Raw genomic sequence first — 10,886 nt, forward strand, 5'->3', positions numbered from 1 at the left:
GTCAAATTAATTTGTAGAAAATGTCAACAGTATAATAAACTGTAATAATAATAGTAATAATTTAGCAACTAGCCATGTGCTATGGTAAAAATTCTATAGGTATTACCTTACTGATTTCTCCCAGTAACCCCATGAGGCAGAGTCTGAGCCTCTACCTTTCATAAAGCATGAATTTGAGGACTAGAATGAGCAAGTCATGTACTCAAGGTCACTCATAGGAGAAAAAATGGAGCCAGGATTTAAATATAGACAGTCTGACTCCAGAAGCCTCATCTCAAACTATAAAATAAGTACCTATGAATATTCATATTCACTCTCTTACTTTTAAAGACAATGTTGCTGTTAGAGGTAACTTAAAATGTACATGTATGAAAGACTTGTAGAAAAGATAATGATGGGGCTTCCCTGGTGACTCAGAGGGTGAAGAATCTGCCTGCAATGCGGGAGACCTGGGTTCAATCCCTGGGTTGGGAAGATCTCCTGGAGAAAGGAATGGCTACTCACTCTGGTATTCTTGCCTGGAGAATTCCGTGGAGAGAGGAGCCTGATAGGGATAACATAACTTTATTGCAGGGAAGACAAAGAAAAAAAAAGAGGTCAATTAAAACTTCTACAAGAAGAATTTCTTGAATACTGTTTATTTTGTTATTTATGATTTTACTTATTCTGTCATTCAGACATGATTGAAGCAACTTAGCACGCATGCACACACGCATATTCTTCTCAGAGTGAATTGTATATATTATAGTTAGTACATAAGGAAGACTTCTATTCTTTTATAAAAGTAAACCAAAAATATTAACCAGACTTGAGATATAACTTGTAGTTTTAACTGGAATCAAGATTAAAAATTCCTATCTTGCTCTTGCTCAGTCACTTCGGTTGTATCTGACACTTTGTGACCTCATGGACTGTAGCCTGCTATGCTACACAGTCCATGAGATTCTCCAGGAAAGAATACTGGAGTGAATAGCCATTCCCTTCTCCAGGGCATCTTCCTGACCCAGGGATCAATCCCACCCCTCGAATGTCTCCTGCACTGGCAGGTGGGTTCTTTAGCACTAGCACCACCTGGGAAGCCCTAAATTCTCAGTACATTCTCTGTATCTCAGAGTATTCTTTTATGTTTTGGAGTTTGTGTTCTCTCTAACTTTCTAATTTTCTTTTTGAGGCTGCTGTTTCCCCACCCCCACCACCCTCCACCCCAAATAATTCAAACCTATAGCCCTTTCTTTCTTTGCTCTAATTTCAAATATATCTCTCACAACTTATTAAAAAAAAAAACAAAACAGACATGTTGAACCTGAATGAAATAAATGCAATGAGACTGTCAGAATGAATTTGTCTATGTGAAAATTATATAAGACAATGGACTTCTGAGATTTGGGAGGAGGTAGTGAGGAGAGTGGAGGGCACGGGGGCATAGTACCTATCACAAAGTAGGCATTTAATAACTAGCTGTTGAATGAATGAACGCATGAATTAACATGAGCTACCAAATCAGGAAACCATGACTCAACGAGCCCTTGTAGATTTCTTGTTGGTTCACTGCCAAGGCTCCTTGACACAGACCTTTCTTCTATAGCGGTGTTTTTTTTTTTTTTTAATCATTTCTTTCGATTACCTCTTCTCTTTTCTATTCCTATTAGTTTGAAACCCAGTGAAACAGCATATCCACTTATATTGAATTATCTGATTTTTATAAGCCAACTGTCAAGGACACAGAGGAACTCTTAAGCCTATATGACCTGGAGTTGTCTTCTACAAATAAGAAAAGTAACTCACATTTTCCTTGTAGTTAATGAATATTCAGTAAATAAGATTGGTATGTTTATTGGATTAATAATCAGAGATACATGAAATTATTTAAATTTTTATACAGGAAATCCGACATGTTCGAGGAATTTCTGGACAAAAAGTCAACAGTTTATTTTCCCACTAGATTTTGTGATTAATTAACTAAGAGAATAACTCAGTTAAATTATCTGTCAAACAATGTCTATAACAGGGTATTTCCATTGGGGATATGAAAAATGGTCTATTAAGTGAAGAAAGAAAATAAGTAAACTTTTTTATAATTATTAAAACTAGAAGAGAGATTAGGCTGAACAAAAATACATGAGCATAATATATGACTATAACACACACACACACACACACACATACACATATATATATATATATATATGAACACATATGGGGTAAAAGTAATAACATTCTACAGATCTGAGGCAGCCCTGCAGACTTGTTTTAGATGATGTCTAGGGTGATTCCCTATAACTCTTTCATTTTGAATTTTGTTATTTTATTCCCATTACCAAAATGAATATTATTTTAGTAATGTATTACTTTATTAAAATACCTCAAGCTTCTTGGGAACTCCAGGCTGAAACCTTATAAATTTAACCTCAGAGTGAAAACCTTAAATGACAAAGTTTTGTTTACAGTGATTTCATATGATCATATATTTATGCAAAAATGATGAGTGTTCCTTAAATACCTTGATACCATGAACCTTTTTTTGTTGATGCATCTGATGATATGAGAAAATTTAAATCATAACCTTAAACATTAGTCTTTTCATAATTGTTTTGGGGAAATTATTTCAAGAAATTTAAAGACTTTACCATGTGTGTTACCTCTTAAAGTACCTTAACATTTTCACAGAACTTACACACATTAAAAATCAAAAATATCTGAAAATCTTCTCAAGTAAGATGAGTGATTATATCTGAAATTATATGACCCCAAGATTTCTATAGATGAAATGAACACTATTAAAAAGTTTAAAATCTTAGGAAAAGAACCAAGTTCTAAATATGAAGTCAGTAAACTGTGGTTTAGTATATCAATAAAATGTAACATACCTGTTATGTCTTCAAATTTACCAAAGAATCCTTCTCTTGACAGTCACATCATATATGAATTCAATAAAAATTGTCTTTTCAGATACTATAAAATAAAGAGATGCAAAATAAAAATCTATCAAGGCAAAGGGAAGCATAAAACAGAAGAATGGGGAAAAAATAAGGGGAGAAAGAAGGTACAAATGCTGCATTAATTGCTTTTGATTGTCAAGGTATTTTCCAGTTCAAAGAAACAACAGCAGAGGGGAAGGCAGCTCTCTTCCTTATAGGCGTTTTCTGAACAATGCTGTTGTGCAGTCTGTTATCCATGTCTAATTCTTTGCGACCCCATGAAGAGCAGCATGCCAGGTTTCCCTGTCCTTCACCTTCTCCCAGAGTTTGCTCAAACTCATGTCCATTGAATCAGTGATGCAACCAACCATCTCATCCACTGTCACCCCCTTCTCCTCAATCTTTGCCAGCATCAGGGTCATTTCCAGAGTCAGCTCTTAACACCAGGTGAATAAGGTATTGTAACTTCAGCTACAGCATCAGTCCTGCCAATGCATATTCAGCATTCATTTCCTTTAGGATTGACTGATTTGATCTCCTTGCAGTCCAAGGGACTCTCAAGAGCCTTCTTCTGCATCACAATTCAAAAGCATCTTTTCTTTTTTTTTTTTTTTGGTGTTCAGCCTTCTTTATGGCCTAACACTCACACCCATACATGACTACTGAAAAAAATAATAGCTTTGACTATATGGACCTTTGTTGGCAAAGTGATGTATCTGCTTTATTAATACATTGTCTAGGTTTGTCATAGCTTTTCTTCCAAGGAGCAAGCTTCTTTTAATTTTGTGGCTGCAGTCATCATCCATAGTTCTTTTGGAGCCCAAGAAAATAAAATCCTTAACTAGTTCTACTTTTCCTCAAACTGTGTCATGAAGTGATGGGACTGGGTGCCCATCATGGATGCCATGATTTTTGTTTTTCCAACATTGAGTTTTAACCCAGCTTTTTCACTCTATTTTACCCTCATCAAGAGGCTCTTTATTTCCTTTCCTTTCTGTCATTAAAGGTGTATCATCTGCACATGAGGTTATTGTTATTTCTTCCAGCAATCTTGATTCCAGCTTGTGAATCATGCAGCCTAGCATTTCTGTACAATAGGATATTCTAAAACTCTTCTTAAAAATAGTTTTATAACAACTCTAGATATTTTTTTTTGTTGGGAGAGAATTTTTTTCAGCTATCAATTTATCTCACTTGTTATACATTAATTAAATGAACTGTGGAATTATTTTCCTACTTCAGAAATTACATTGGAATAAATGGAGTGCTAAAAGGATGTTACCACATACTTTGTCATTTTACATTTAGCTTCTAAGAAGATTAACTATGCTTGTTTAATTGCTCAGATTTAGAAAGTAGGTTCCAGTTAATACCTAATGGAGAAAAGAGGGAGAAGGATTGAGGGCAAGTGAATAAATGTGGTGAATCACCAAGCTTAATAGAACAGAATGTAGACTAGTGATTTACACACTTAATGGAATAAAGCTACATGAAAAAAAATAATTTCTTCTGAAAAAGCTCATGTTAGAGGGCCCTGGCTCAACACACATACACATGTAGACACATACACACATGCATGCACTCTCAACAGGAAAGTCTAGCCTCCCCCAACTCCCAATAAGGCTAACTACTTAAATAGAAGTAATGTCTTTATATAAATATTATTTCTGTGTATATAGAAAGCTTAGTTTTCTTTGAAAACACTGCTAAGTGTTGCACTTGCAATAAAGTAGAAGGAATTTTGTGTTGCTAACTTTTATGGTGGATGTCATGACAGGGAGAGGGAAAGCACCATTGAATCTTGACAACTATAAACAAACTAAAAAATTCTTCTGTAAACAACATCAGCATCTGAGGACATTCTTGCTTCTATGCTTTCATAATTACATGTTATTTTATAGCTCAGGGCATTGTGTGATGTGTGGTATGGTGCAAAGTAAGGATTGGTAAGTAATAAAACAGCGTTCTCCCTTCTGTGTGTGATTTATTTAACATGATGTCAAAATTTACATAGTAATCAAAACTTAGACATGGATTTAAATTTGTCATGTGACAAACCTGATGCACAGCTCAGTGGAGGATGGGAGAGAGGCAGCATATTTATTTTACAGGCCCCCAAGTCACATATAATAGTCATAACAGCAATAAGTGCTATTTGGAACATATTTTGCAGTGTAAGATGTGCTTTCTCTAATAATAATGGATAGAATAACTGAAGAACTTATCCCCAGCCTTAGTGAAATAATTCAGGAAAGGGTATCACTAAATCAGTCTAAGAAATAGCTTTGAAGGCATAGAGGTGAATTTATAGGGACATTTTATTTCCCCTGATTTTAGTGTAAAGAATATTGCTTTTTCTTCTCCTTATAGAATGACTGGGTTAGCTGTTTTCTGGAAGACTCTGAAATATTCCCTCAAAATAGTAGTTATAGATAGGAAAAGGAGGTCAGCATCTGTGGACAATGCCTAAGACATTAAAGACTGGATATAGTCTTTAATCTAGGAAACTAGGGATTTCTTTTAAGGTGATAAAGTCAAAGACAGCCCTAGAATAGGCTAAGATGAAGGAGATGCTATTCCTGGGCTTAGCAATGTAGAGTCACACTAAAGAAATGGGGCACAAGAGACTGAGGATTTAGGTCAATATGTTAGTATACCACCAACAGACATATATAAAATCGACAAAGTCAGCAAAATCGGGATTTTCTTCCAGAGAATTATAAAATCAACACTTTAGCCCTAGCAAAGGGATACAAGGAAAGTGTTGGCCTATCTTTCCCTGTTTTCCTAAATGCAATACCCTGTTGAATATCTAAAATCAGATCACAGATTTTACCAAAGCACAGACTATAATTTGCTTGCTGTTGTAATTAGTCTGCTCTCAAAAAGATATAGATTTGGGTGTAACCTTTAATTCCTATACAATTAGAAGACTTTCAGATTCTTAGGGATTTGTGTCTCTTCTGTATGTGTGTGCAAGTACATCATATCCTTATATGTGTACATAAATATGCATTCATTAAAATCCACACACATATGTGTGCAATTTCATTCATATGATTTATAAAGATAAATATAAAATAAGTTCATGCCATTTAAATGGCAAATTAAATGATAGGAAATTTAAAATCATTAATGTCTTCCTCAGCTTTACCCCTTTCTCCACAGACTTAACCACCTTTGTCAATTTAGTACAAATCAGTTAGTTATTTTCCTCTTTTGACACATATATACATATCTATTGGTTATTGTAATAAAAATTTTTAATAATATGAAATTATATACAAAACATATCATTTTGTACCATTTTTCACTTGATTGTTGTAGCCACACATACTTTGATTAGTTTCCCAGTGTTCCATAGTTTGAATGAACCAATTTAATCATTCCTTTTTGGGTGTAAATGTCAATTTTGCCCTATTTTTGCTTCCATAAATGATGCAATACATATCTTTGAAATGTATTTTGACATAATACTATTTATTTTGACTTAATAATATTTAATAATATTTTGACTTAATATCTGAAAAATTCCCCAAGGTAGGATTACTGAAGAAGCATAAAATTTGAAACAAAAGTACTGTAGATGACATGGTACAGTGTCACCAGCAGAATGGAGAGGACTCATGCATGAGAACTCGTTTCCTTGTTATTTCATCATGGCTGAATGCTATCTCTTCATTTATTGGTCAGTCTGATGAGAATAACACTGTTGTTTTATTCCTAACTGTGACCAATAGTGAGTAGGACCAGCTCATGATTGGTGGGACCTGAGATGAAATGAAAATGCAGGGCCCCAGCTGGGATCTGGAAAGGCAATTTCCCCTTCTCAGAGGACAGCCCTGCAACCCACTGTTGATGGTAACTTCCAAGGGATTGAAGACCTCACCCTTGGGCACACGTGATACCTGGCTGCAGATGAGCAAAAAGGCCAGCCAAATAACTCCACAGAAGCAGCAGTAGGCAGGCAGCCAAGATGGGCTCACCCATCCTGGCCCTGTCCAGACCCCCCATAGCAAGTGCCTGACCTGCACATTCCACACAGTATGCCCAGTGAAGGCCCTGGTCTTCATAGGGAAACAGGGAAAAAGGGGCCCTCCCCAGGCACACAAATTGATCTCTGTCCCCAGCAGAGAGGGGAGGAACCCATCCCAGGGAAGTAGCAGGCAGCAAGAAGGTGGAAAGAGGCTGGACCTCACCAGAGCCAGAGTACCTGTTCTAAATGTCTTCTCTGAATTCACATTTAAAAAAAAATGATAAGTAAAATCATTAAGAATTTCAAGATGATGGCCAAAGAGCATTATACCCCCAAGCAAGGAGGCCCACTCAGGGAGGGAACCTGGGTTGCTGGTTGCTCCTTGGAGAAACACAACCTGTTTATTGAGCTTTCACATTTTTGTTTCTCTAAAATTTTTGAGCACACCTTCTGTCTACTGTGATGTTTGTTTGTTTATGGTTTTCTTAGACGTATTAGAATAATTTTGTTTAAGAGAAAAAAAAAAAAACATACTGATATTTCCTGCCCAGGATGCTGTCAGGATCTTCTTCTAGTCTATTTTTGTCTTGGAGAATTTAACTTTTTTGTCTAACAACGTAGTTCAATTCCTTTATCTTTATAGACTCTGGGAATAAGAGCATATCCACTCCAAAATTATGAAAATACCTGGATGTTTCCATCCAATCTTCTTTAATTTACTTGATTGTGGAATTATTTTTTACATTTTGAGCTCCAATACAATGGAAATACATTCATATGTAAACTGAGATGTTTGAGTGTACTTCTATATTCTCCTAAGTGATTAGTCAGTTACCAAATACCACTATTAAACAGTTGGTCCTTTTCTTCTTGGCAGATAATTCCATCAATGCCATCAATGAAAGTCCAGCTTATACCTAAATAAGTTTTGGTTCTTTTTATTCCATTAAACCACTGTACCATGATAAATATCTGATGACAATTGTGAGTGTTAGCTAACAGGTATTGCTGCTAATTTAAAGGTTAGAAATGGGTAATACTTCTATTCATAACATACAGCTTAGCTATAATAAGTACGTGGAAACACTGAAGTACACAGTTTCTATGCTCATAGGTAGTGAAGTTTGGTCTAATGGAGAGCATAAAGAATTGTGAGTCCAATCTTGTATTGAAATCTTATTCATATAAATACTAGTCAACAGATAAATTGCCTATACTATCACTGCCATATAATTTTCAACTGTGAAACAAGGCTAATAAAGCTTTGGATAGCTTGCAGTGAACGGTGTCGGATTGTTGATCTCTGAAGAAGATTTAGCTTCGGGACCAGGGACCAGATTTGATCACTCAAGAGCTTTTGTGCGCAGAGTTATATTAAAGCAAGAGAAGGGGCTGAGAAAGCTTCTGGCATAGACATCAGAAGGGGGATGGGGAATGCCCCCTTGCTGGTGTTAGTAAGGGAGTTATATACTTTTTTAAATTAGTTATTACAATTAATCAAAAGAATGTCTCAAGGTTGTAAGGATCTTATTAGACCCACTCCCATAATTTACATTTTAAGATAACAGGATTAGCCAGAAGGTTTTCAGGAAGGAGAAACTGTCCTCAAGCAGGATACATTGTTGTTATATAATCCTTGTCCTTGGTACAGAGTTTAAACTGAATTGTCTGTTGTGTAATCATCAGTTCAAGGCTTAAAGAAAAAAATGTTTTATGTGACTAAGACTAAGAAATATAGAGGGGAAAAAAAAAGTTTCTCCTTTCCTCCTCCTTGAGGATTCCAGACCACTGTATCCTTCTTGAGAGCCCACACCCCTTCCTCCTCCTCGGGGACCCTGGACTTTTTATCAATCTGCCTAGGAATTGACTCTCTCACTTTTCTCACAAAACAAACTTCTTGCAACGGTATAAGCACTCTATGAAGATTAATGCTCCCACATTATCATAACGTCAGAACATTTCACTTTAATTTACATCAAAGTATGTCTTTAGCCATGTCTTTCTCTTATACCTTTTAACTTTCAAATAGGTATCATTTCTCTGGAAATCAGGCTAGAGCTGTAAATTTCAATTCAATTGAAGGTACTGCTTTTTCAGAGAAAATTGTAATTTATTTACAGTTATTCTAATAATAAATGCATTTGAGCTTATTTATCCTATCCTAGTTGACTTTACTATTCAGTATGCTTCCTATTGCCTTTGTTTTTCTTCTTTTCTATCTGATTGAATAATTTGTTTACCTCTGGCAGTACTTTCAAGATGCTTTGTGTGAAATATACATTTTTTTTTCCTCCAGTGTTTATCTTCATCATTTTAATGATTACACTTAAGCATAGGTTTATTCTTTATACAAAAACCAAACATTTTATAAGTCTTTACTTCCACTAACACAGAATCTTTATAACATATTTCCTCATTTTCTCCAATGCATACAAACTCTTAAGTTTCGTTAAACAAACTTTTGAATTTAAATCCAAGTTATTTTTTTTCTTACAGAATGCTTCTTATATCAACAATATTGTTCACAAACTATTATCAATTTGTATTAAATATGAATTCTACTGGATTCATTTTTAACTGTGTTTCCCTGATTAACTTGCCTTCTATTTTTAGATATTTTGATACCAATTTCACTCAAATGTGGGATTTTCTTGAGTAATTTTCTTAGAATATGTATATCTCTTAAAATTGTCTCAAAAATATACCTCCATGTGGCAGGTATGTGTGTATGTACCTAGCTTGCTTCTTTTTTTCCTTTTTTTGTTTCTAATTTTCCCTTTTTCTTTGACAAAAGGAGTTCATGGTTTAGTCTCATGCTATCTTCCAGACTTCACTGGTGCAGATGAGATGAGGGACAAAAAATTGACTCCCTTTACTCTCATAAAATTTATATACTTTTTCAGTTTATCCTTGGAGTTGAGGAAATTTCACCAGGCTAGGGGTCTGAGTGTCTATCTTCTTTTGATTAATCACACTTCACACACTTGGTAGGCATGACTTAAAAGCTTAGCTCTTTTTCAGATAATGTGAGTACTTTCTTCATGGTTTATGTGTTTCCTCTAATGGGTTTCCAGAATGCCAGTAGTTCAAATCGAATCCCTGGATATGTTCATTTCTGTTGTTGTTCTTACTCCTGATTTCCAGTTCTTCATAAGGTTCTTGAGTGGTGGAGAATTTTGCCAATTTCCAAACCATTAATTCAGCTTTCATCATGTTTTCCAGTTTTTCTATTGAATATCTTAAATTCAGAGATCACATTAAAACTAGTTGTTAAACTCTTATTCTAAGATTTTTATTCTATAATAACTCTGTCTCCTTTAAAATTACATTGTGTAAAATATATAATTTAAATAAAACTTTACTGAATAAGGTGAAGAGAAGTTAGCTTCTGAAGGCATATTTCTGAAATCAAATCCTGGTTTTGCCAGTTACTAACTTTTTACTTTTCATCCTTGGACAAATACTTCACCTTTTAAGCTCAAATTCAAGAGATTGTTCAGAGGATTAAATGAAATACTTTGAGAAGCAATGCCTAGCTCACAGTAGGTACTTAATAAATTGAATTACTCACATTTAAGAAAATGACTGCAGATGGTGATTGAAGCCATGAAATTAAAAGACACTTACTCCTTGGAAGAAAAGTTATGACCAACCTAGATAGCATATTCAAAAGCAGAGACATTACTTTGCCAACTAAGGTCTATCTAGTCAAGGCTATGGTTTTTCCAGCAGTCATGTATGGATGTGAGAGTTGGACTATGAAGAAGGCTGAGCACCGAAGAATTGATGCTTTTGAACTGTGTTGTTGGAGAAGACTCTTGAGAGTCCCTTGGACTGCAAGGAGATCCAACCAGTCCATTCTGAAGGAGATCAACCCTGGGATTTCTTTGGAAGGAATGATGCTAAAGCTGAAGCTCCAGTACTTTGGCCACCTCATGTGGAGAGTTGACTCATTGGAAAAGACTCTGATGCTGAGAGGGATTGGGGGCTGG

Source organism: Budorcas taxicolor, chromosome 6 (genome assembly GCF_023091745.1).
Source record: "Budorcas taxicolor isolate Tak-1 chromosome 6, Takin1.1, whole genome shotgun sequence".
Lineage (NCBI taxonomy): Eukaryota > Metazoa > Chordata > Mammalia > Artiodactyla > Bovidae > Budorcas > Budorcas taxicolor.